This window comes from Artemia franciscana, unplaced genomic scaffold, assembly GCF_032884065.1.
Source record: "Artemia franciscana unplaced genomic scaffold, ASM3288406v1 PGA_scaffold_1178, whole genome shotgun sequence".
Taxonomy (NCBI): Eukaryota; Metazoa; Arthropoda; class Branchiopoda; order Anostraca; family Artemiidae; genus Artemia; species Artemia franciscana.
The window spans coordinates 548,454-574,387 of NW_027062616.1; the positions used below are offsets into that span (position 1 = coordinate 548,454).

The following is a 25,934-nucleotide window of genomic DNA, read 5'->3' on the forward strand; positions in this document are numbered from 1 at the left end:
TAAATATGATATATGCATATGATATATGATAAATATATTATATATGATATATATTTATATATATATATTTATATATATATATATATATATATATATATATATATATATATATATATATATATATATATATATATATATATATATATATATATTAAATATATATTATATGTATATGTAAAAACACATACAAGGGGGAGGGGCTTATTCCAGAGGCAACCTACGTATTTTGTGTTGTACTATTTCTCATTCTTACCTATGCACTAAATAAATGGTTACTAACGAGAGTTATACCTTATACCGGGGAACTACATTCAACTATCATTTATATGGGCATTCGAGGTTGCTTCACCAGAGGAGGCAATTAATTCGATATTACGGTAAGATATCACAGTATAAGATAAATATCAGTAGAGAAACAGTTATCACCAAACTGTGACTTTCTAAGATCTTGGATGACACCAAAAGAATAAGAGCGAAGGAACAATTGATGTAAATTCTTTGTCTTTGATTTTGTATAAATAACATCCTATAATCGCATAGATAAGATAAGTAATATTCTTAGAAAAAGGGGGGGGGATACGAAAATTTGGTATTTTCCGTGGGGGTAACCATCGGCTACCATTACTATTCTAATCTGTTTTAAAATTATTTCTCACAAAGTTAGATTGAAATCCGATTTCTACCTTTGTAATTCAAATCAAATAAACCTCCGATTTGGTCTGTTCATGTCACTAAAGATGATGGTTCAATAACAACGTCAACTAAAGAGGTAGGTGAAGTAATTTTCTAGAGGTGGTTTGGAAAAGATGATGTAAGTAGTGATACCCAATATCACACAAAATTAAGAAGCGCAGTTACAGACGTCTTGACAATGGAAGACAATGATGAAATTAACATCACAGAAGAAGAATTAAAAGAAGTGATTAATAGCATGCGTCCTTTACAAATCCCCGGTCCAGATTGTATTGTTAGCCTAATTTAAACAAATAATATAAATGTTATAACACCATCACTATTAAAAATATTAAACAGATGCTTAACACTCCGGTATTTCCCGTCAGCCTGGAAAAAGGAAATTGTGATATCAATTCTAAGGAGCGGTAAAATAATAATCGTAGTCCCCAGTCTTACCGCCCAATTAGCTTGTTTTCAAATGTGGGGAAAGTCTTTGAACGTTGAATCATGTATCAACTTCATGACTTGGGCTTTAAGAACTGGATCTCAAGGAACCAGTTTGGGTTTATGAAAGGCCGTAGGACTTTGGGTGTTATAGATAATCCTGTTTAAATATTGTAAAAAAAAGCAACATAAACTTCTCACGGTGTGCATGTTTTTGACATTAGAGGTGCATCTGACAACGCTTAGCACCCTGGCGTTGTAAATGAATTAAAAGATTCCGGATGCCAAATTTGGATGGTTTAGTTGTTGTATAGCTATCTATCAGACAGAGTTGTATCGTATAATAATGAGTTTTTTTTCAAAAATTGAGAAATCCCATCCAGAAGGTGGAATATTATCGCCATTTTTATGGAATAGTAATATTATTGACCTATTAGATTTAAATTTGCCCAAAAATTCTCACATTCAAGCTTATGCTTGCAACACTAAAAGTGATTTAGATTTTACAACATCTGAGGTTTTTCGAATCTTTGATCGTTGGGTGAGTAATAATAAATTAGTTTTCGATTCAAAGACAACAGAAGCAGTTATTTACACTAGTAAAAGAATATTTCCTAAGCCTGACCTTGTTTTTGATGGTAAAGTAATTGAAATAAAAGAAAAAGCTAAATCGCCATTTTTACCTTAGACAGGAAGTTATTCTGGACGGAAGATACACAAAATTGATGTGCGCAGCTAAATGTACTTGGGGGCTAACACATCGTGCTCTTAAAAATTTTTATCCGTCTGTTACAGAGAGCCTCATTCTATATGTAGTCCCTGCATATAGGGACCAGCCCCCATCCCCCCTAATTTGCAAATATATAACCCAAATTAGAAGTCCAATGCATATTGTCACCCGTCACTTGTCTATGTGGCTATGAAACTGGTTTTTACAGATCTACAGATCATTCAGCCGTCCTGGCCGAATGGGTTAGTGTGCTGAATTCGGGATCCCTTGTCTGAGAGGACACGAGTTCGAATCCCGGTGTACCCAATTCTTCAGTTTGGGACGGGGGTCAGTAACGTGACTCTTAAGCTTAGCCAGAGTCGACCCAGCTCTAAATGGGTACCTGGAGAAATCTGAGGAAGGTAAACAGGAAGGGTGTGCGAAAGCACAGGATGTCTGGCCCCCAACCCCCCATTGCACTTCCTGGCTGAAGGGCCAAGAAACGGAGATCAGCACCGCCGGTACGGACTGTAAAGTCTAATGCCGTATCCTTCCTCCTTTTAAAGATCATAATTCTTTAGTTTGTTCTGAATAATTAACAAGTATCAATGACATTATTCACGTAGAGTAAATTTTCACCCAAAATTTAATAGCTTTGTTATTTTTCAGTTGCCAAATCATAAGAGATTTAAAAACCAATTAATGCGAGATCAGATGATATTTTATTGTGATGAGAGCCAAGATGAATTCAGTTGAACTATAATTCACTGATATTCCACGTTCTAGAAAATTGGTTATAGTTTTTAATAGTCTATCAGTGAAGTGACGTTTAATCTCTGTTAGAATGAGCAGGGGCACCAAACAGGCTGGCGACCAGTACCGTTCCTAGGGTTGGTGGTGCCTGGGATAAAATTAATTTCATTGCCCCCTCCCGTATCAAATGAGAGCACGGAAAAAAAACAAAGTTAAAAACATGATCAAAGTGGGCAGCTCCCCAGCCAAAGTACTCGGAGCAACTTGCCCCGGCTGCTACTCCTGAGTGACTTTGCTGTGCCTTCGAACGGCTCTGCTGGCAGCCCCTTCACAAAAAAGAATAATATTTGTTCATTTTCAATTCTGAAGTTACTTTTTTTGATATTATGAGGGTTTGCCAAGTTTGAGGATAATCAAATACAAGTAAAGAAAAGGAAATCAATTGGGAAGTCAATTTGGTGGTAAAGCTATGAGGTGGTAACGCGGCGAAGCTCACCATTTCAATAAGAAAATTTCCAGATAAGCACTTAAGCTTTTGTTTGGATATGTTTTTATAGTTAATCACGGAATGTTCCATGGAAATTCCGGAAATAAATTCCCAGAGGATGGCAAATGTTTTTTTCTTAACACTGGTTTTCTGTATACATGTAATCTTTTATATTACAAGTTTTTTTGTGGGGATATCAGCCATCTAGTTTTATGTTGCTTTCATTGAGGGTGTTTATTTGGTTTTTCACTAAAAGAATTTATCTTGGGGGAAGACTATGTTTCGGACTTTTTTTTGTGGATTGAATACTTAAAATTGGTGTATCGATCTTAGAAAAGAACCCGGCGACACGTTACAAACTCGATCTTAGATTATTTTATACGTAAGTTATTCTGTCACAGACTTTTGCCAGGTGTAAATAATTTGATGCTAGTTGTTGTTGATTGCGATTTGTGATACAGTCAAGAATGAGGATAGCATTTTCAGCTTGTCATAGGTGTCAGTTAAGAAAAAGGTCTTTATATAATCGCTGTATGATAAATGAAATGCATTAATAATTTCTTTTTTGTATTAATTTGCAGCCATATAAATTTACTCTATTAGATGGACGATATTTTTACAAACCGTTAATTTTGTTGAAAAACTAAATTTGTTAATGTATTTGCTTTAGCATAAATTATTTACAAGATACCAAGGTCCCATGTTAAGCCCTAGTTAAAAATGATAGGTAATTGATAGATAACAATTCTATCTTTTCTTTGGTTTTGGTGGCCTTTTTTGGTTTGAATAGCCTCCTTCTTGCTAAGTTATGTATTAAGGGGTGCACCCCCATTAAAGTATACTATTTGAATCAATGAATAAAAATGAAAGGAAGGTGATAGTATTGAGAGTGCTTGTACAGGACATCGATTCTTGTTGATAGATGAGCGTTGCCAAGTGTCAAAAACCATGTAGTGACAAAGATATGCCCAGCATTGCACAAAGCCTCCATTCAGCTATAGGTTGCACAAAATTTTTGCCGTCTGGATTGAAATCAGCTTGGTGTAGACTTGACAAAACGTTATTAGTTCCTGACCTGAACTAGTCTGAAAGCAAAAACATTGCTTTTTCTGAGGACACAACTATTCTAACAACTTAAAATAATATGAAAGTTGCGACTTGGAATCTGTCAAATCTTAACATGACTATAGTGTTAAACTTTAAACTGGACAAATTCAAACGTTTTGGACTAGACTTGTTTGGAGTTTCAAAACCCTAGTTCCTAGGAGTAGAAAAATTGAATTAAGTAATTTGAATTTATTTACTCAGGCAGGAAGGATGGGGTACATAGGGAAAGAGAAGGGCTTATGATGAATTAGAAATCTTCTAAGTATTGCTTTGGTTGGGAAGGTATTAATAGTATAATTCTATTTTTTCATTTTACCACTAAAATTTGCAATGTATCAGTCATAGTAGTGTATACCCCGGAAATTTGGTGTGGGAAAATAAAAATGGCAACGGATAAAGACTGCTATAATTTTGAAGGTATAACAATCTATTACTACTACTACCATTACTACAACTACTACTACAACTACTTTTATTACTACTAACAACTCAATATGGCTCCAAGCCACCTGAGGCCAATACAGATAATCATGCTCATCTTCCATCCCCATCTACTCAAAGCCTAACTCTGTACATCCTCCCAAGAAGTTCCCATTTCCTTTAAATCTTCCTTATACGATGTCTTCCCACCTCATTCGGGGATGACCTGCCTTTCGCTCGGAATGAAGTTGTGAGAAAAAATTTAAATGAAATTAAAAGTGCTTGGGATAGTGTAAAAAGGAAAGCTTAAAATAGGTTGTGATGGAGAAGGAGTTAGTGAAGCTGTTTCGGTCTCAGGTAGCTTGGCACTGCAGTGAATTGCTAGTAGTTGTAGCAGTAGTATCAAAAACTCTACGATTAATGAGTAAAACTTTTACACCCTAGTACCTACCCCCACCAGCTTCACCATTCCCCATGCATTACTAAACTCTACCAAGCTGATTTACGTTCTACCATAGCAAGTCGAGCTCTGCCATGCTCTACTATTTATTACCATGGTCTACAAAATTATGGAGATGAATCAAATATCGCAATGTCTGAGAACAAATGGCTTTCCATAGGCAGCGCAATGGCGCTGCCCAAGTTAAAAGTGATGTGGGCACTATGTATAATTTATTCTTTTATTTATCCATTTTTGTTGTTGCTTTTTTCTGACCAAGGCACTTCGTACAGAAGGAGTTGTTGTAAAAACTTTGAAAGAATCTCATTCGATTGGAAATTGAAAATTCTTAGCCCTTTTAAAGAGTCAAAAATAATTAGAGGGTGTCAGCCCCCCCCCCCAAAAGCCATTTTCTTAGATAGTAATTACGTTCAGCATGGTTGAAAGGTCCAGTAATTATGGTGTTGGGGACGACAAGTCCCCGTGGCCGTCAGGACAAGGTCTTTAAGTTATACTATTTGCCCATTATTAACATGTACATGACATATACAAATAGATGATAATAATTTCTAATGTCCCTTTTAAGAGCACATGATCATATATGACACATGTACACAATAACGTAAAACGTATGTTGTACTTCATCAGAATTTCAAGTGCCCTTTTTAAGAGTCAAAAGTGATTGGAGGGCAGCCATCCCTCTCCCATCATGCCCTTCATTTTCCAAACCATATCTTGTACAAATAATTGCTCAAATAGGGATAAATCGTTTTACTACACAGTGAAAAACAATGAGAAAAATTATGGATATTTCGATTACATACACATCGACCTGCACATGCAATCACCTGCAGATAAACACTAGTTCGGCTGCTAATCTGCTAAGAAAAGAAAAGATTTCAGTTTGGTGTCTAGCCACGGCTCAACTGCGCTCATGCTTTGTCTCATTGTCTCATGCTTTGTCACACTGAACTCGTGCTCAGCGCAACAGCACTGCCCGAGTAAAAAGCTATGTGTGCACAATGTATTATTTATTTATTCATTTATTTATTTGTTGTTGTTTTTTCTGACCAAGGCACTTCGTATAGGAGTTGTTGTAAAAACTTTGAAAGAAGCTCCTTCGGTTGGGAATTGACACTTCTTATCCCTTTTTTAAGAGTCAAAAGTGATTACAGGCCGACCACCCCCCCCCCAGCCCCAAAAATTTTTGAGATAGCCATTGCGTTCGGCATGGTTGAAAGGTATTGTTGTAATAATGGTTTTGGGGACGACAATTCCCCGGAGCCTTCAGGACATGGGCTTTAAGTTATACTATTTGATCATTATTAACATATACATGAGATACACAAATACATAATCAGGATTTCCAATGTCGTTTTTAAGAGCACATAATCAAATATGACACATGTACATAATAACGTAGACATATGTTGAACATAATAAGAATTTCTAGTGCCCTTTTAAGAGTCAAAAGTGATCGGAGAGAAACTAGCCTCCACCCCATACCCTCTTTTCTCCAAATGCATCTGATAGAAATTTGAGATAGAAATTTTGTTCAAACTAGCCCATAAATTATAAAATAAGGCCGTTGAGGTTGATATAACACCCCAGAGCCAGGGGGCAAAGAGAAGTTATACCCCTGGGGGATATAAGGGTTTTATGGAAGAGATGGTCATATAAGCTTTAGAGGAGGTTCATTTGATTGGAAATTAAAAGCTGAGTTTTCTCTTAAGAGTCAAAAGTGATAGGACGGCCACTAGTCCCTCTTTCCCAGGCCCTATTTTCCTCAAAGGCATCTGATCGAAGTTTTGACCTATTCATTTTGTTCAAAATAGTCCAAAGAACACATAACAATGTCTTCAGGGTTGATACACCCCCCTCCAGAGCTCAGAGGTAAGGGTTGTAAGCTATGCCCTGGGGTCATATAAGGTCTTATGGAAGAGTTGGTCCTATAAGGTTTAGAGGAGGCTCATTTGATTGGAAATTAGTAGTTTTAGTGCCTTTTTTAGAGTACAAAGTGATTGGTCTCAGTCCCTGCTCATTATTTCCTTTCAAACAGGGATAAACCTTTTACTAGACAGTGAAATTTACTAGACAGTGAGTTATTTCCAATGAACTGTTTCCCAGATGGAAGTGACGCAACATTCCAATGTCACGAGGGTAGGTATTTTCGAACCCGATGGTTATTACACAATTTAGACTAGACTAGTGAAATTATGGATTTTAATTCTTTCAATGCTAGAAAAAAATTTTCTAAGAGTAGGTCTAGGTTTTTCCTAGCTTCCAATATGCCATAAGTAGTTAGGAGTAAGATGATAATTTATTGTACACAATAAAAAATATACAAATTAAATAAAATATATAAAAGAATATGGTTTCCTTGTGAGAAATTCTGGCAGGCTGGAGAAGAACCCTGTAAATAAAAAGAATATTAATGATTTGCACAAATGCAAATGATATTCAGAAAGCTATTGCAGAAAAGGGGCGTTACATTCTATTTGGCAATCTTGGTAATTATATTTTTATGGTCGGCAAACAACAGTGTTATCAAACAGTTCGTGGTAAGGAACTGTAGTAAGGAGCAGTAAGTTTTTTACGGTTTTAAAATGTAGAGTTAAGAGAAAGAGTCAAACTTTAGCGTAAAGAGCGGGGCGTTGAGAAGGAAAAGCCCCTTTCATATACGGAGTAATTTCTGTTCGTTTTAAGTTTTAATGTCGCTCCTTACTTTTATTTAAAAAACCTGTTTTTTTTGTTTAATTAAAAATAGGGTTAGACATATTTTGCAATTGTTGGCATTTCTGCATTCCGATGATCCAATAGGCTATTGGATTTTCCAATCAGAATTGGGAAAATGGGATTTCCCAACATTGCATAATCTGGTGTGAAAGCTATAAAAGGCGAGAGTTTATAGGTTATTGCATCAGTTACAGATTTGCTTACGATAAGAGAGTGTTCAGTGATTTATTACGGCAAGTGAAAATTTCAACAGTGGAAGTAGTCAGGGTTCTGGATTTCCAAAACCACCGGCGACAGAGATAAGAGTTTCAATCAATGGTAGCAACACACAAACCAGTGTTGACTCGCTAATCCAAAAATATTTAGATGCTGACGACGATGATCTCTTCTTACAAGTCGATTTAGATCAACTGGGTCCTTCTAGTGAGTTTGGAGCGGCTCAATTTGAATTGAATGGTAGCGACACAAAAACCACTGTCGACTCGCTAATCCAAAAATTTTTGGATGCTGACGACGATGATCTCTTCTTACCAGTCGATTTAGATAAATTGGGTCCTTCCAATCAGTATGAAGGGGCTCAATTTGAATTGAAAGACAATGCCATCCGCAATTACTTAAGATCATATAGCTTTAAATGCAATTTTGCCTTAAAGACCCAAAGATCTGGCAAACTAGTCAATATTTTACGCCCAACTATCGGTGGAATAATACGGCAAGTTCAAGAAAAAGAACGTACTAGTATAAGAGCTCAACTGGCAGTTAATTCAACTTTTAGCCAGGGAGATGAATAGGATAGGACTGTCCCTTTGCTTTTGTACAAGGAACGTTTTTATAGAGGTGGGGATATAGATACTGAAATTAATAAATGCATCACAAAAATCAACGAATCAACAGAGACGTGTACAGAAAATAGAAGCGGATATTAACTTACTGGGATCCAGAGTCTTGACATTCATATTGCGAAATTTTATGGAGATTTTCACCTTCCTGTCGGCTGGACAGGACCTCCAGTCCCCCAAGTCCTTGCTAGCAAAAGAGCAATTTTACTGATACGGTTCGAACAAGGATTGCAATGTTTTGAATGGCCAGTCTTGGCAGCGGGACATCAAGTTTTAAAAAAACAATTCCAATCAGTCTAATTTACTAGAGTTAAATAGGAATGGGCTAGAAGGAAGTCATAAAGAACCCAGTATTTTCCCAACCGTTACATTTGACTGTTTTGAGGGAAAATGGCCAATCAGAATCAACGATATCTCAAAATGGGAGCAGGAAAACGCCTCTACCTCAATAGGGGTAGGTGTATTATATTATAATGAGCTAGAGAAAGCAATTTTTCCAATTCGTACCCCATCAAATTTTAACGTAAAATATAATACATATTTACTGTATGGAGAGTCGGAGGATTCCAACTACGCTCATTTTCGGCCTATCGTTAATCTAAGCCGTTTACTATCTTCAGAAATAATTGGCGTAACTCGATTCTATTGCCCATAATGCCTGTCCACAACAAGGACCAAGGATAAACTAAAAAACCATATCGAAGCCTGTTCTCGTCACGGTTCACAAACAGTGTTATGCCGAAGGGCGAAAAAGCAGCAACCGAATTGAAGGATTTCTATGATAAAATGTCCTTTCAATCTAGGATTTTCGCAGATGTCGAGTCAATCAGCAAAACAGTTGACGAGCCTATTCAAAAAGGATCAATTTCAAAGCACCGGCCAGCAGCGTACGCTTTTCCCGTGAAAATTGACAGTTTAAAGAAGAAAAGTAATCAGTCAACATGTTCAAAATTGAAACACCATTTTGGATGATTATTGCTGGCCCATCGACGTCGGAAAAAAGTGTTTTCATATCTAAATTAATTCAAGAAAACGAAAAAGTATTTGAGAAGCCTCCAAGAGAAACTTACTATTGTTATCGGTCATGGCAGACAATATGTCATGAAATAAAAGAAGAAATGTCATATGTCCATTTTATTTAGAACTTCGAGATTCTTGAGAAGCTCAGGCCAAATTCCTTAATGATTTTTTACGACCTTGCAACGCACATAGAAAAGCACTCTGAAAAGTAGTTGGATTTATGGACAGTCGGATCCCATCATATGAACATTTCAGTGATATTAGTATTACACAATTTTTTTCAACAAACAAACAGTATTCGAACAATGAGTTTAAATACAAATATATTTGTATTATTTCAGCAAACTTGGGGTCAATCCTCTATTACAACTTTAGGGAAACAAATGTTCCCAGGGTATGCTCGCCATTTATTGGACAGTTATAAAATGGCAACCGATGAACTTTTGGGATGCTTATTTATGAATTTGAATAGCAAGGATTGATATCGTACTAACAAGTAACATTCTCGAAAAAGAAGAAACTCTGTATCTACCACACCCATTGAAATTGTGACACTAGTCTAGAAGATGGAAAGAATGAAGCAACTTCATTCTTTTGTAGAGATTTTAGCTAAAGCTAAACTCAAGCTAAGACGTGCTTTATTACAGAATTTGAACAAGGATATTGTGAAAGCATTTTCAGACCTTTGTTTAAATATCACCAATTCAAACATTTCGATGCCATTATGTTAAAAGAAACAGTGCAGTCAACATTGTAAAATTATCCGTGATTTATCAGTTAAAAAGAAGAATCTTAAACAGAAGCCCCGGAAATTAATGCAACAAGGAAGTGGCTTTTTTGTTTTATTTTTACCAATTATTGGGAGTTTAATTGGATCTCTACTTACCAGAAATGGCAGCAGTTCAACCGTACAAGCTCATTCCACTGGAGACATCTATACAGCCAAGGCACCACTTTGAATAAGAGATAGCTGATATCTTGAATAATGATTCCATTTCTAACTCTGAAAAATTACTTTTATTTCAATCTGCAATGTCTCACCTTCAAAAGTACCCAAGTGATATGACAAAACCAATTAAAGTGGATGACCGCGTTAAATCAGAATCTGGGTCCGTACGTTTTGCTGGTAAATCAAAATCACGGTCCAGGTAAGGCAGAACCTTTTTCACCGCAGACGAGCGCGCAACAATATGAAGGTCCTTATGAGAAGCTTTCTGTATCCTACCGACAGTCTGCAGAATTATTATATCCTCACTTGCATGAACTGAATGGATTTGAAAATGAACATCGATTTAACGATATAAAAATTAACGATAAGCTCTATAATGCAACAGATTTATTAACGGACCTGGTTTCAAATAAGAAGTCACAACATGCTATTGATTCAAACATTTTAAACTTGTCGGCTGACAGCAATTTCCCGCTCAGTCTAATCAGAAATGAACGCATTTTAAAATACATGCAAAATTTGAGAAGAATCAGTTCAGAACAAGTCACTGAAAGTGGTGGATCTTTTGCGAGTGTCAACTACACAGTTCTCGAGTCACCAAGGCAGCCACCAATCAAATCAGGAAAACAATCAGGATCTCTACTTACCAGAAATGGCAGTAGTTCAACCGTACAAGCTCATTCCACTGGAGACATCTATACAGCCAAGGCACCGCTTTAAATATGAGATAGCTGATATCTTGAATAATGATTCCATGTCTAACTCTGAAAAATTACTTTTATTTCAATCTGCAATGTCTCACCTTCAAAAGTATCCAAGTGATATGACAAAACCAATTAAAGTGGATGTTGTTTCAAAATCTAGTCTACCCTCAGAACAGCAACCCAGCGACCGCTAGCATCAAGACGGGACCCAACCGCGCTAAATCAGAATCTGGGTCCTTACGTTTCGCTGGTAAATCAAAATCACGGTCCTGGTGCGGCAGAACCTTTTTCACCGCAGACGAGCGTGCAACAGTATGAAGGTCCTTTTGAGAAGCTTTCTGTATCCTACCGAGTGTCTGCAGAATTTTTATATCCTCACTTGCATGTTTTGGCCCCCCCTTAAGGTTTTCTGAAATGGCGCCACTGTAGACCCATTCCTAAAAGTTTCGTTTTCCTAACCTAAACCTTTTTCAAGATAATACAAATTTATCTAAACTAGAATTTTTCCAAACAGAAGTTTAACCTCATGATTTTTATTAACATATTGTTCAGGCTAGCCTTTGCAATCCCTACAAATTTTGACTCTTCACAATAAAGTACTATTTAAGGCTTAGCCTAACAAAAGAAAGTAGGACCTTGTCCCAGTGGGGCCCATAATAGAAACTGGGAAACCCTCCCCTGGGGGTCATAATTTCAGGTGGAGGAGGAAGAAGGCCCCTCAAATGTACACTCAGCAGGGCCAACTGCCGTGTTCACGCGTCAGATGAGTTACAAACCTTCTCCCAGTAATGGGTTAAATTGCATGGTGAAGCAGAACACCATCGTGGGAGGATCCTCTATAGGAGGACAACTGCGGCAGGGCGTAAGATCCAGATTTATGGACAACGGCCTCTGTAAAGGGCTGCCTCGACCCTTTCGGGGTACCTGCAAGACTGGGAAACTTGCGGTCAATTTTTCCCACTTGAGGAGTGGCGCCCCTCGAGGAAATTATAGCCTAGTAAACAACACAGCACTCGTACGGGATTCTGATTATTGGATAATTTTCTGGGCTTGGTTTGTTTTGATGGGCGTTTTCGGGCTGAAAAACCTCTTCCTAGCTAATTTATCTACTATGGGCTGCCTCCCCGTAGTAGCATAATATTTGTAGGCATGAATATATAATGAGTCGGAGGTAATAGGCTTGGGACTGTCTGTGCAGGATTTCGACTCTTGTTGATAGAAGAGCATCGCCAAGTGCTGAAAACCATGTTGTGACCAAGATGGGCCCAGGATTGCACAAAGCCTCCAACTTACTGGAGGTCCCAGGGACTTCTTGCTGTCCGGTTCTAAGCCGGCTTAAGCGCTTCGGTGTAGACTTGAGAAGATATGTTGGTCCCCATCCTGCACTGGTATCCGGGATCACTGCTTTTCTTGAGGCCAAAATAATTTCAAAGATTTAAAGAACATGAAAATTGGAACTTGGAATGTTACGACGTTAAAAAATGACTATCGCATCGACATTTTGACTGACGAATTCAGACGGTTTGAACTGGATTTATTAGGAGTTTCAGAAACTCATATCCCAGGGGTAGGAAGCATGAAATTAGGTGACATAGAATTTGTTTACTCAGGAAGGAAGGATGGGGTATATAGACAGGGAGTAGGGCTCATGATGAATAAGGAAGCTGCTAAGTCTTGTTTAGGCTGGGAAGGTATTAATAATAGAATACTAATTGCTCATTTTATGACTAAAAAGTTTAGGGTATCAGTTATAGTAGTATATGCCCCCATTGAACCAACTGATGGAGATACTAGTGACTCAGATGAATTTTACTTACAGTTACAGGAGCAAACAGACAGGGTACCAGGTATAAATATGGTGTTTTTGCTAGGAGATTTTAATGCCCAGGTTGGTAGAAATAGGGATAGATGGTATCCTAGCCTAGGTAATTTTGGTGTAGGAAAAGAAAACAGTAATGGCTATAGGCTTTTGCAATTTTGTAGGTATAACAACCTAGTTATAACCAATACGGTGTTTGGTCACAAAATGGCCCATAAGTTGACATGGTATTCACGTGATGGTAAGACAGCAAACCTTATTGATTATGTTATTGTAAACAGAAGACTAGCAGGATCAATACAAGATACTAGGGTGTATAGGAGTGCCGTTATTGATGTTAAAAGTAAAGATCACCATCTAGTAGTGTCTAAGGTTAATTTAAAGCTGAAATTTCGGAAGAGTAACTCCCCCCCGGGAAGTTATGATGTTGGTAGACTTCAGGATGAAAATTTGAGAAAAAAATTCCAGGAACAGTTGAGTACTAAACTTGAGGGGTTAAAATTTGACAATGTGGAAGATGGATGGAATAATTTCAGAAAAACAATTTGTGAAGTTGCTGATGGTGTCCTAGGGAAGAGTGCTAAGACAGCAACTAGGAATATTAGTGAAAAAGCTTTAGGTTTAATAGAGAGTAGAAGGGGTTTGTATAAGAATTATCTGAGCGATAGGTCGTATGAAAACAAAAGGAATGTAAAGAAAGTGGAGAAAGCATTAAAATATGAACTAAGGAGATGTGAAATGGAGGCGATGGATAAAATTGCTGAGGATCTGGAAGATGCGGCTAGACGGCATAATAGTAAAATATTATACTGGCATGTTAATAAATTGAAAGGGAGTAGCCGATCCGGACTAGTCCCAATTAAAGATAGAAATGGGGTCACAATTAGTGATAAGGAAAAAGTTAAAGAAAGATGGGTGGAACATTTTGAGAATGTGCTAAACCGAGATACAGTTGCAGGAAAAGATATAGATGAAAATGAAAAAGTTTGTGATACCTTGGATGTGAAGGAAGATTTGTTTAGTGAGGAAGAATTAGCGACAGTACTAGAAGGATTAAAAAATAATAAGGCCCCAGGTGCTGATAGTATGATTAATGAGTTCCTTAAATATGGTGGCTCTGAGGTTAGGAATAAGCTACTGAAGATTATGAACATGATTTTTGAAAAAGGGGAAGTACCCAATGATTTTAGGAAAACCTTAATTAAACCACTGTATAAGAAAGGTGACAAGAGTGAATGTCGGAATTATCGAGGCATTAGTCTGGTCTCTGTAGGTAGCAAATTACTGAGTAATATGATTCTTTTTAGACTGAGACATGTTGTAGACAAAGTTTTAAGGGAAGAACAATGCGGTTTTAGAAAAGGTAGAGGATGTGTCGACCATGTTTTCACTCTTAGGTTAATAATTGAGAAGTCCCTTCGTTGTCAAACACCTTTGGTCCTTAGTTTTATCGATTATGAGCAAGCTTTCGATTCTGTTGATAGAACAGCGTTAACAAAGGTCTTATCGTTATATGGTATACCAGAAAAATACATTAAAGTGATTTGCGCTATGTACGAGAATAATACTGCTGCGGTTAAGGTAGGAAATGAGGTTAGCAACTGGTTTTGTATTAAATCAGGAGTTAAGCAGGGTTGTGTTCTATCCCCCTTTATATGGATCATTTTGATGGACTTCGTCTTAAGGAGCACAGGAAAGGCAATTGGAGACCATGGAATCAAATGGGGAGGAAGAACGCTCCTGGACTTAGATTATGCTGATGATTTAAGCATATTAGATGAAAGTGTGAGCAAAATGAATGAATTTTTAGAGGTTTTACGAGTTCAGGGTGCTAAAATAGGCTTGAAAATTAATGTTAAGAAGACTAAGTCACTAAGGTTAGGAATAAGTGAAGATGAACAGGTGACCTTAGGTAACGAAAAGATTGATCAGGTTGGGAGCTTCAGTTACCTTGGTAGTATTATTAGTAAAGATGGTGGGAGCAGTGAAGATGTTAAAAGTAGAATAGCTAAAGCTCAGGGTGTTTTTTCACAGTTAAAAAAAGTTTGGAAGAATAGAAAGATAAGCCTACAAACCAAGATTAGAATATTGGAAGCTGCAGTGATGACAGTGGTCAAATATGGCTCTGAAGCATGGACACTCCGAAAAGCAGATGAAAATTTACTAGATGTTTTCCAGAGAAATTGCCTACGGATTGTTCTGGGTACCCGGCTGACTGACCGTATTTCAAACAGTAAATTGTACGAAAAGTGTGGTTCAATCCCGCTTTCTGGGGCTATAATGAAAGAAAGGTTGAGATGGCTAGGCCACGTTCTACGGATGAAGGATGACAGATTACCGAAGATTGTCCTTTTTGGCCAACCGTCTGGGGCTACACGGAAAGCAGGTCGTCCTTGTCTGGGTTGGGAGGATGTCATAAATAAGGATTTAAAGGAAATGGGAACTTCCTGGGAGGGTGTAAAGAGGGAGGCTTTAAATAGATTAGGTTGGAGGAGGAGCGTGCGTAGCTGTGTTGGCCTCAGGCGGCTTGGTGCTGCAGTGAGTTATTAGTAGTAGTAATAGTAGTCTATAATGCAACAGATTTATTAACGGACCTGGTTTCAAATAGGAAGTCACGACATGCTATTGATTCAAACATTTTAAACTTTTCGGCTGACAGCAATTTCCCGCTCAGTCTAATCAGAAATAAACGCATTTTAAAATACATGCAAAATTTGAGAAGAATCAGTTCAGAACAAGTCACTGAAAGTGGTGGATCTTTTGCGAGTGTCAACGATACAGTTCTCGAGTCACCAAGGCAGTCACCAATCAAATCAGGAAAACGATTCTAGACTGGTACTTCTAGAAGCCACTATCGACGACCACCAAAAAGCCCAACACAGATTTCGTTACTAAGGAAATGGCAAAAAATTTAAAGTAAGCTTATGAAAATATTGGGAAGTTTAGCATTGTTTCCTCTCCACGGCGTCTTGCATTGGCTGCAAATATATCTCAGTAAGAAGCTCAAAAGTTTTTGGAGAAGCAAGAGTCCTACACTTTGCATAGGAGAGCTGTTAGACCAAAACATTGTAGAAAAACTATAGCACTCTACCCCTTTGAGATTGCTCAAGCAGATTTAATGAGTTTGGATGGATCTTATGCCAAGCATAATGCACCGTACAAGTTATTACTGGTCATTATTGATGTTTGTTCACGCAAAATTTTTGTGAAGCCATTGAAAAGAAAACTTGGAAGTGAAGTTTCAAAATAGTTGGAGCAAGTGTTTTCTGAACAGACATTTAAAAAGATTCACACAGATAGAGGAAAGGAATTTTTGAATCCGAGTGTGAAAAAGACTCTTGAAAAGTATCAAACTGAACTCGTGAACTCGTATCATACCCATAGTCATCTGAAAGCTATAATAGTTGAAAGAAGCATACGCACATTTGGTTCTCATTTAAGTGCATTTTGAACTCATTTTAAAACATTTTCTTTTGTACCAAGACTTGACTTGATTGTTTCTCAGTATAATAATTCACCACATCGTAGCATTGGAAATTTAGCACCGAATCAAGTAACTTGCAAAATACACCTTATATTTTGACTATGTATGGAAAAAATAAAAGCAAGCAGAAAAAGTTTAGGAATCAATTACAAGTTGGAAATTTTTTTTAGAATTTCATGTGGTAAAGGAATCTTTCAGAAAGGACAGTTTTTTTTTAGCCAAGAAATTTTTCCAATTGCTAGCGTTCAATCCACGGATCCAGTAACTCTTATACTAGTGGATTCGCCAGATGAGTCTGTTCTTGGATGTTTTATCAGAGTGGACTACAAAAAATTCAAGAGCCCGATGAATACGTTATAGATAAAGTACTTTAACGGCGAACATATCGTGGAGTTAAACAGTTGCTTGTCAGTTGGCTAGGATACCCCACCTCTTTCAACACTTGGATAAACGCAGATCAAGCTAGAAATTTCGATTGAATCCTTCTATATTTCATTTAGTTTGGACGTTCCAGACCCTGTTTATGATCCAAGAAACAAGATTGCAGATTTCCTGACAAAGCTTAACCCCCCAATTTTGCTTCAATGATCAAGATGAAAAGTAGCCCTAGTATCCCTCCATTTAACCAACTCTTTCGATTCTTTGAGACAAGACGAAGACTATTTTTTCAAATTATTTCTATTTGTTGGTGATAGCAAAGACCCAAGCAAACGTCTAGGCACTAAAATAACGCTTCCAAAGAATAACCGGTACAATAAAATTCTGGAAATTATCAAAAACATGAATAATTTGGTTTATACTGACAAAGACTAGGTCAATTTTCACTATAACAAACTATACAATCGAGTCTATATATTTGGGCTAATAGTCGGCGAATCCTGCTATTTTAGTGATGGTTTGCGAGAAGTTCTTGGATACAAGCTCTTTACCTTGCTCCTCGATACCTTGCTCTTTATGCTAGTTTTCTTATTCCTTTTAGAAAAGTTTTTTTTATCCTAATTAAATACCCTTTGTGTTTCAGGAGTCGCTCTTAAAAAGTTGAGACAAATAGTCAAAATCCCTCATATATGGAATAATTTTCCACTATTTTAATTTTAGGGCTACTCCTTACTTTCAGTTGAAATTTTTTTATTGAGTTTCTGAAAATTTTGCAATTAATGCCGGTAAATCTGGTCTTCCCTTCATGAAAAATTCACCTTGTTCACGGGAAACTTGTAATGGAAAAGTTCTCTCATGTAAACTACCCCTTCCCATAAAATTACCTACAGACAATTCTATCCACTCTGAAAATCCCCACTTAAAATTTCATCCGGACGAATCCACTTGAAAAATTCTCCTTGTAGTGCTTTCATCTGAAAATGACCTTTAATTTATTTTAAAACACTTTGTTTGGTGAAGCTTTTAGCTGGGATTCTAACCTTTATAATGTTTTAATGGTCTTGAGAAAACCATAGAAAACAATTAGAAGCGACCAAAGGAAACTGCTGATTAGACCTAAGATGAAACCGGGAGGAAAAAAAGCTTAAACGGCTACAAAATGGTTATTGAGTTGCGCTACTTTTCCCTATTAATGACACATTAATGTACTTTGCGTTAGCCTCCCTCAATGAGATCTGTATAGTGTCAGGGAAACATATGAACAAGCATTAAAACATGTTGATTAAGGAACTTTGATAGAAAGATAATAAGCAATAGCTATAAGAAAAATGTTTTATTTTGATAATTCATTACTATATTTAATTTTTCTTTGACATTATATCATCTCAGAATGCGACAGTCCTTACTGTTTCGCTTAAATTATACTTTCCTAAATTTCAAATTAGTTGTATATTACGTTATCCAGAATAAAAATGATTTTCTGGTTTATGAGAATTCCTGTCTATATGCCCTTAAGCCAAAGTGCATTAGTAGAAAAAACAACAACAATAAACAGAACACTTAGATTATCACTTTACTGCTTAGTCTTTGTTGTCTGTGGGGTGTTTAAGAAACTTTCTGCAAAATAAAATGTACATTTTTGGGGGAGATGGTTTTGGTTTCGGCTAAAGCTCTGTCTTTGCATAAGTACAAGTATATGAAAACTTCAGTAGTTTATATGTTTCAGCTAGTTATAGATTCGTTACATGGGCTAAGGAGTAATAGTATCTGTTCATGTGATTTTTTTACACTAATTCTGTTACAATTATTTTTTCTTAAAAAAGTCTATTCACTTGGGCTTAAATTCATTTTATTATTTAAATAGTTTTCATGGAAGTAGCGGAAAAATACTAAATGTTAGTCCATGTATAGAATTGGAAGAATATGTGAATCTCTAGTCAAGGTTTCTGGATGCCAAGTTGCAAGCAACTTTGATTCTGGAAAAGTCTTTTATACTATTAAGCAATTAATTAATAACAGGGCATGACATTGGGATTCAAAATGACCCTAAAATATTACTGGACAGAATGAATGAAGCAAGAAATAATGCTTAATAATGGCTGTACGTTTCGAAGGATTGTAGTGTCAAACTATTCTCTGAAATTTTATAGCTTGCATGTTTTTTAATGATTTCTTTTGCTTAGCAGCCGCCTCTGATAAGTTAAAGAAGCTGTGGTGTTTCTTTTTTTTTGCCTTTTTATTATGTGTAAATCTCTATTCTAGTTTTGGCTCATTAGGTTAAAGAAAATGCTTCAAACGGGACAATCAAATTAGGTAATTATATGTACAAAATTAGTATATTTTTCATCTTGACAAAAGTAAATTTGTTCAATGAAAAAAGTTGGTTTCATGTTTTGTAGAGGCTGCCATCTATAATTTTTTTTTATATATATACTTTCTTGTATTGTATCAGATTAACGACGCTCCTTGACTACTAAGGTCCCTGCGTCGGCCCTGCAGTGCATTCCTGCAGCATGATTCGATCTCTGGGTCATATATATTTTCTTTATTTTTATTTTAAATTTTTTAAAACATATTCAGATTACGAATCGTAGGTTGAAACAAAGAAATTCTGTCCATATATTTGGGTTTCAATTCTTGCCACATAATGGGAATCAAAAAGAAAATATATTTTTTATATCCCCAGTATTTAAATAAAACTTAGATCTGACAAAAAATTTGTAGTATTCCATAGAAATAGCCTATATGCCATACATTCTCAATTTAACTAACCTATTGTTCATAAGGTAATTCCAAATTAATATTTTTTTTTGGCTGCCAAATTAAATGTTCCAAAATACATGTTTAAAAAAACCAACAAAATATATAGTTTTTTGTCACGTACTTAATGTCTCTTAATATTATTTCTTTAATTTAAAAAAATCAAATGGCTGCAACTAATTAGGCTAAGCAAACACCAATCTTTTTGAAATATTACTACTTCAATCGAAATTTAATTCAATGGATTAAAATCAAGTTGTCGCAGGCATGCATCAAGCCATGAGTAATTGTAGAAAAAGCCAAGACAGATAGTCCGAGTTAGTGAGGGGCAAATGTGGGATAAGCCCTTTTTAGGATTGTATAAAAATGATGTCATTTCATTTGTTGATAGATAATTCTATCTATATTCCGCTCATACGTCGTTTTTAGGGTTAAAGAGCAATGATTGAGAAAGCGGCAGCCCCACTTATATTTTAAATGGCTTCTGTTTGTCTAAGTTTAAAACTTTTGTTTTTATTGATTGACTTTCTGATTATTTTTCAAATTTTGACAAGAAATCCTTTCCTGTTTTCAGTGTAAAATTTGCCATAGAAATTTCTTCTTAATCTGCTTACCATAGAAATTATTTCCACGGAAGGTCTTTATACCACCGAAAGATCCCCCTTCCCACAAAAACACCCCTCTCCATGATAAAATTTTGTATATTCTGCGATAAGAAATACTATATGTGAACGATGGTCAAACTACATAACTTGAAGTTCCTTATTAAGGGACTATAGGGGACCATGTCCTCCCCAAAGATGAAATTATCGGACTTTTCTACTATTTGAGTAAAACTAATATCGCCAAATTTAGATATGTTATTATAGGGATAAAAAGAGGGTTAAGAGCTAGCTACCCTACAATCTTTTACCTTACTCTCAGACATCACTAAAATTTGTGATTCTCGATCATTCAAGCCCTATTCTAATCTTCTAGGTTTGGTTTGATGCGATTGTGCCTGGGGGAAAACCATACAAAAACCAGTATCTCTTCTAGCAAAAAGTACAAAATCCTATATTTTGCATAGAAAATAGAAGTTTGAAACTTCTACAGTTGGGCTGTCCAACATACTGAATATTAATGTATTTAAATAATTAGGAAGAGGAGTTAGTTTTTACAATTGAAAATGAAACAGAGAATAAGTTACCGTTTCTGGATATTTGGATCCATAGAAATAATAATGAACTAGCTTTTTCAATTTAAACTAACTAACAACAACCGTTATTTGTCTTTCGCAACAAATCACCCGATCAAACAGTTCATGGTAACGAACTGTAGTAAGGAGCGACCCGGCTCAATAGTAAACGAAACTCTAAAAAAAATGGAATTTTTATATTAATAGATACACCAAAAGAATCAGATTTTTATGCTGATTTTAGATATATAGGTTTCATTAAATTTAGTCTTACTCATCAGAAGTTAAGAGCCCGAGAAAATGTGCCTTATTCAGAAAATAGGGGGAAACACACCCTTAAAATAAAAGTCGTTAGGTAAGTTAATTCGTAAGTTACGTAGGGGAGAGGGGGGCGAAACCATACGGGGGCGAAACCGTCCGTTGGACCTCTCGTCCGAAGTCTTTGAACTAATACATTCAGAAAATCGCTGCTAGATGCCATTCATGTAGCGCACATTAGGCGGAAGTTTTGAATATTTGATACCAAAGACAACTGAGATAAGAGGTAAATAAGTTTTTATATACTCTTTGGAAATTTTGACACCTATAGTCCTCGTCAAATATTTTCCAAGCTATTTTAGCTACAGGTTCGTAAGTTAGAAGGATCATAAGAGGTATGTTTCCGGTATTTTCCTCGTAATTTTCATCAAGAAATGTCTGGCGGTTTACAAAAAAAAGGTAAATTTTCAAAATGGCGTCAATAAGGGGTGACTCCGGACAGTTTTTTTGGGGCGACTCCGGACACATTTCGAGGTGTCCGATTTCACCCCTTGCTGATGGAAGTATCTCCAAGTCTGGAATTGGAAGTAACTAGGGCTAGGAAATTACCAAATATTTCAATTTTATTATAGACTAAAAATAAGAACTTATTAAATTCAATTTTCAAAAAACAAAAACAATATTATGCCCCAACAGAGAGCAGAGCTTGTAAGGCTGGGACAGTATAAATGCATAGAAAAAACACAACATCTCGTAATAAAAAAAAACATACAAGATACGAGTTAACAGAGGAGGTCACCCCAGCACAAGAATCCCACAACAAAATATATATTAAAATCTATTATTCATCAATCCAGACACCCAGGCAAAGAACTATTTTTGAAGTATGTTTTCTCAAAGAAAATCAGCTCACAAAACTTTGGGACACTTCTCTCTCCGTGATTGACATTTTAGATTTTGATTTTACAAATTGTTAGCACCTATATTCAAAAGGGGGTGGTCCCCCAGATCCAGAATTATTGAAGCGTGCTGTGAGACAAGTCTTAAATGAGAATTCATCTTTCTGATCAGCCACGGAAGAATTTTCTTTGAAGAAGTCTACACTTGTGGATGCCGTGAAACACTACAAGAGTAGAATGCAAGATCTTGAGAAGGGTAGCCCAAGTGCAAACAATGATAATGATAGTGTTCGGGAGAGTTCCAAGTTCGTTTTTACTCCCAAACAAGAGAGAGAGATCTTGCTATATACCTCGAAAACTGTTCAATATTGAAACACGGACTAAATCCAAATGAAACGAGAAAGTTAGCCAACCAATGGGCAACAACTCTGAAGCTCAAATTCCCACCAAGTTGGGAGCTGAATGAAGGAGCAGAATTTGACTGGTTTAAAGTATTTATGAAGCGTAATGCCACTTTGTCCATTAGAAAACCGAAAAATACAAGCCAGGCTTGTGCTGCCGGCTTCAATGCCACTGTAATTGGTGCCTTCTTTCGTAATCTTCAGGGACTGAATAGCAAGTTACAATTTCGTCCTGGTAGGATTTGGAACTGCGACGAAACAGGAGTACCCACAGTTTTTCAGGCTCCAAAGGTGATTGCTAAAAAGGGGACAAAACAGGTGGCACAGACTGTGTTGGCAGAAAGAGGGGAAAATACCACAATGCTGTGCTTTGTGTCTGCAACTGGTCAGACTATTCCATCAGTGTTTGTTTTTCCAAGAGTCAAGGCTCCTGAGAGAATGTATCAAGATGGACCACCAGGATGCATTGGCTTAGCCCATCGCAGTGGATGGATGACCTCGGAAAATTTCGTTTTGTTCATTTTAGCACTTCCAGAAAGAAGTTAAACCTAGCAAAGAGAATCCTGTTTTGCTCTTGTTCGACAATCATGAAAGACATATTTCAATTGAAGTAGTTTCCTTGTGCAAAGATAATGGCATTCATCTTCTGACCTTTCCTCTCCATTGCTCTCATTGCATTCAGCCCCCTGATCTTTCGGCTTATGCACCATTCAAACATGCCATCAGGGAGACATTGGAAGTGTCATTGAACTTCAGACTGACGAAGAATTTTCTCCTGGAAATTTGTGCTTGTGAGGTTTATGGCAAAAAAAAACTCTGATAAACATCAAATTTTTGAACATCAAAACATCAAAAACATCAAATTTCAAACATCAAAGATTGCAACACTATGTTTGTGAGATTGACGAAGTGAGTGGCAGATTAGCTAAAATAAACTACCTCCGCAAATCAAGTGAAAAGTTCATCTTCCCAGAATGGCCCGATTGTGCTGAAACTGATTTTGATGATATAATTATGAAGTTGCCTACTCCTTTTGCTGCAAGAGGGACAGGGCGATCAGGCAGTCAAAGGCCTTGTATTTGGGTGTGACTTTTCTCGCTATGCCATAAAATAATAATGTGAAATACCTTTAGAGTTCTTTTGATATTCCAGTTAATTCTGCTACTTTTATATTATCTGAATGGACTGTTTTAATCGTTAACTAATAGATGTCCGAAAATGCCCCTCATGTGTCCGAAGTCGCCCCACGGTAGGGACGACTTCGGACACTTTAAGACGTCATAAGTTTTTGGGTCTCACTGAGAAACGACTTGATGGAAGTCAATGAAAAAAAAATCCTAAGAAAGATGAATATTTAAGCTTTCTGTTCAAGTAAAAAAAAAGTTTGTATCTTTAGAAGAACATCTTATAGGGGTCAAAATTCAAAAACGTACGGTTTCGCCCCCCTCTCCCCTGTATTTATTACTAATGAAAACGTTTGTAAATAAAATTAAAAGTTCCACTGGCTTTTTTAAGTAACCGAAAAACTGGAGGGCAACTAGGCCTCTTCCCCCACTTTTTTTCTCAAAATCGTCTGATGAAAACTAAGAGAAAGCCATTTAACAAAACAAAAATACACAAATTTTGTTTTAATTATTCATTTGCAGAGAGCCAAAATCAAACATGCATTAATTCAAAAACTTTCAAAAATTAAATTAAAAAAAAAGTTGTTTAACTGAAAGTAAGGAGCGACATTAAAACTTAAAACGAACAGAAATTACTCGGTGTATGAAAGGGGCTGTTTCCTCCTCCACGTCCTGCTCTTAACGCTAAAATTATTTACTGTTTTATAAAGCACAAATGATAGAAGAAGTCAAACTTTAGCGTAAAGAGCGGGACGTTGAGGAGGGAACAGCCCCTATGGAAAAAAAAGACACACATCTGTGATGGTTTCTTTTCTTACAAAAAAAACGAAGGTCCACATTTTTGCAGACAAAACTTGAAATCTCTACCGTGGTGTTCTTTGATACGCTGAATTTAATGATGTGATTTTCTTTAAAGTATTTTGACCCTTTTAGGGGTAAACCCCCTTTTTTCCAAAATCACAGAGATTTTTCAGGCTAGTAGCTGTTGATGAGCAGCATTAAACTTAATGAATTTTACATGAGTTCATTACATTACATTCATTACATAATGAATTTCTACATGTATCTCTCGCTATTAAAACTCTGTTTTTACAGTTTTGGCTACTATTGGACCGACTCGCTCCTTACTTACAGTTTGTTACCATGGACTGTTTTATGGCTTCATTCACTAATTACACTATTTAATGAATAAAAAGTTTTTCTGTATAAAAACTTACATTTATATTGGTACCATCACTACTTATTTTGTACTCTTAAAGTAATTAATACTAATTGGAACTAACTTGTTTTCACAGAATGAAAGATAAGAATAGGAAAAAAAAAATAAATGATACGCTTCTCCAATTTATCATGATACCTTATCGTATTGAATAAACTAGCGCTATTATAGAACTAATTTCTGCAAATATCAACCTGAATATATATCAAACAGTTCTTTGTAACGAACTGTAAGTAAGGAGCGATGCTGTTCAATAGTAAGTAAAACTTCGATAGAACTGAATTTTGGTCATTATTCAAAATATATAAATTTTACCAAGTTCAATACCAAACATCAAAAGTTACAAGTCTGAGTACTTAATTGTTGAAAAAAAGGTGGAACCCTTTAAAACCGAGTGACCTTAATGAAAATTGCACCCTTAGATTCAGCATATCTGAGAACCCTAAAGTAGAGGTGTTAAGCTCCTATATAAAACTAGATAAAAAGAAACAAGTTTTTTAACTAAAATTAAGGAGTTACATTAAAACATCTCATATTTTGTTTAACGTAAAATAATTCGTGTTGAACAATCCTAGCGTTATTATTAAAATAATATTTGCAAATATCAATCTAAATGTATATCAAACAGTTCGTGGTAACGAACTGTAAGTAAGTGTCAACGTAAGTAAACAAATAGTTCAGTGTAAGTAAGCAAAGAGTTCGCGGTAACGAACTGTAAGTAAGGATCAATGCGTTACAGTAGCAAGCGAAACCTTCAAAAAAATTGAATTTTTGTCCTTACTCAAAATATATAAATTTCACCAAGTTTAATAGCACCCGTCAAAAGTTATGAGCCTGAGAAAACTTGCTTAATTGTTGAAAAATGGGGGTAACCTTGAAAATTAAGTGACATGAATGAAAATAGCACCCTTAGATTCAGCATATCCAAGAAGCCCACTGTAGAGGTGATAAGCTCTTATACAAAAATATGGAATTTAGTTTTTTTTTTTCAGAAGCCAGATCACAGATGCTTGTTTATTTATTTGTTTGCTTGCTTGTTCTTCCCATGGGTAATTGTATCGAGCAGTAATCCTAGAAGATCGAAAGAGGATTCCGAAAGAGGAGTGCCTTTTTTAAGTGACCAACAATATTTA

The 25,934-nt window shown here is 36.2% G+C and overlaps 1 long non-coding RNA gene across 2 annotated transcripts; it reads right to left on the bottom strand.

Annotated features, from left to right (window-relative positions):
* Window positions 1-7,335: 7,335 nt before the first annotated feature.
* On the bottom strand, window positions 7,336-24,890 carry LOC136041173 (uncharacterized). Of its 2 annotated transcripts, XR_010620975.1 has the most exons (4): window positions 24,800-24,875; window positions 11,226-11,342; window positions 10,516-10,632; window positions 7,336-7,447 (listed from the first exon to the last, which is right to left on the bottom strand). It is a non-coding gene; the product is annotated as an uncharacterized LOC136041173 (long non-coding RNA). The 2 variants fall into 2 exon arrangements; XR_010620974.1 differs by lacking the exon at window positions 11,226-11,342 and having other exon boundaries at window positions 24,800-24,890.
* Between the last annotated feature and the right edge of the window lie 1,044 nt (window positions 24,891-25,934).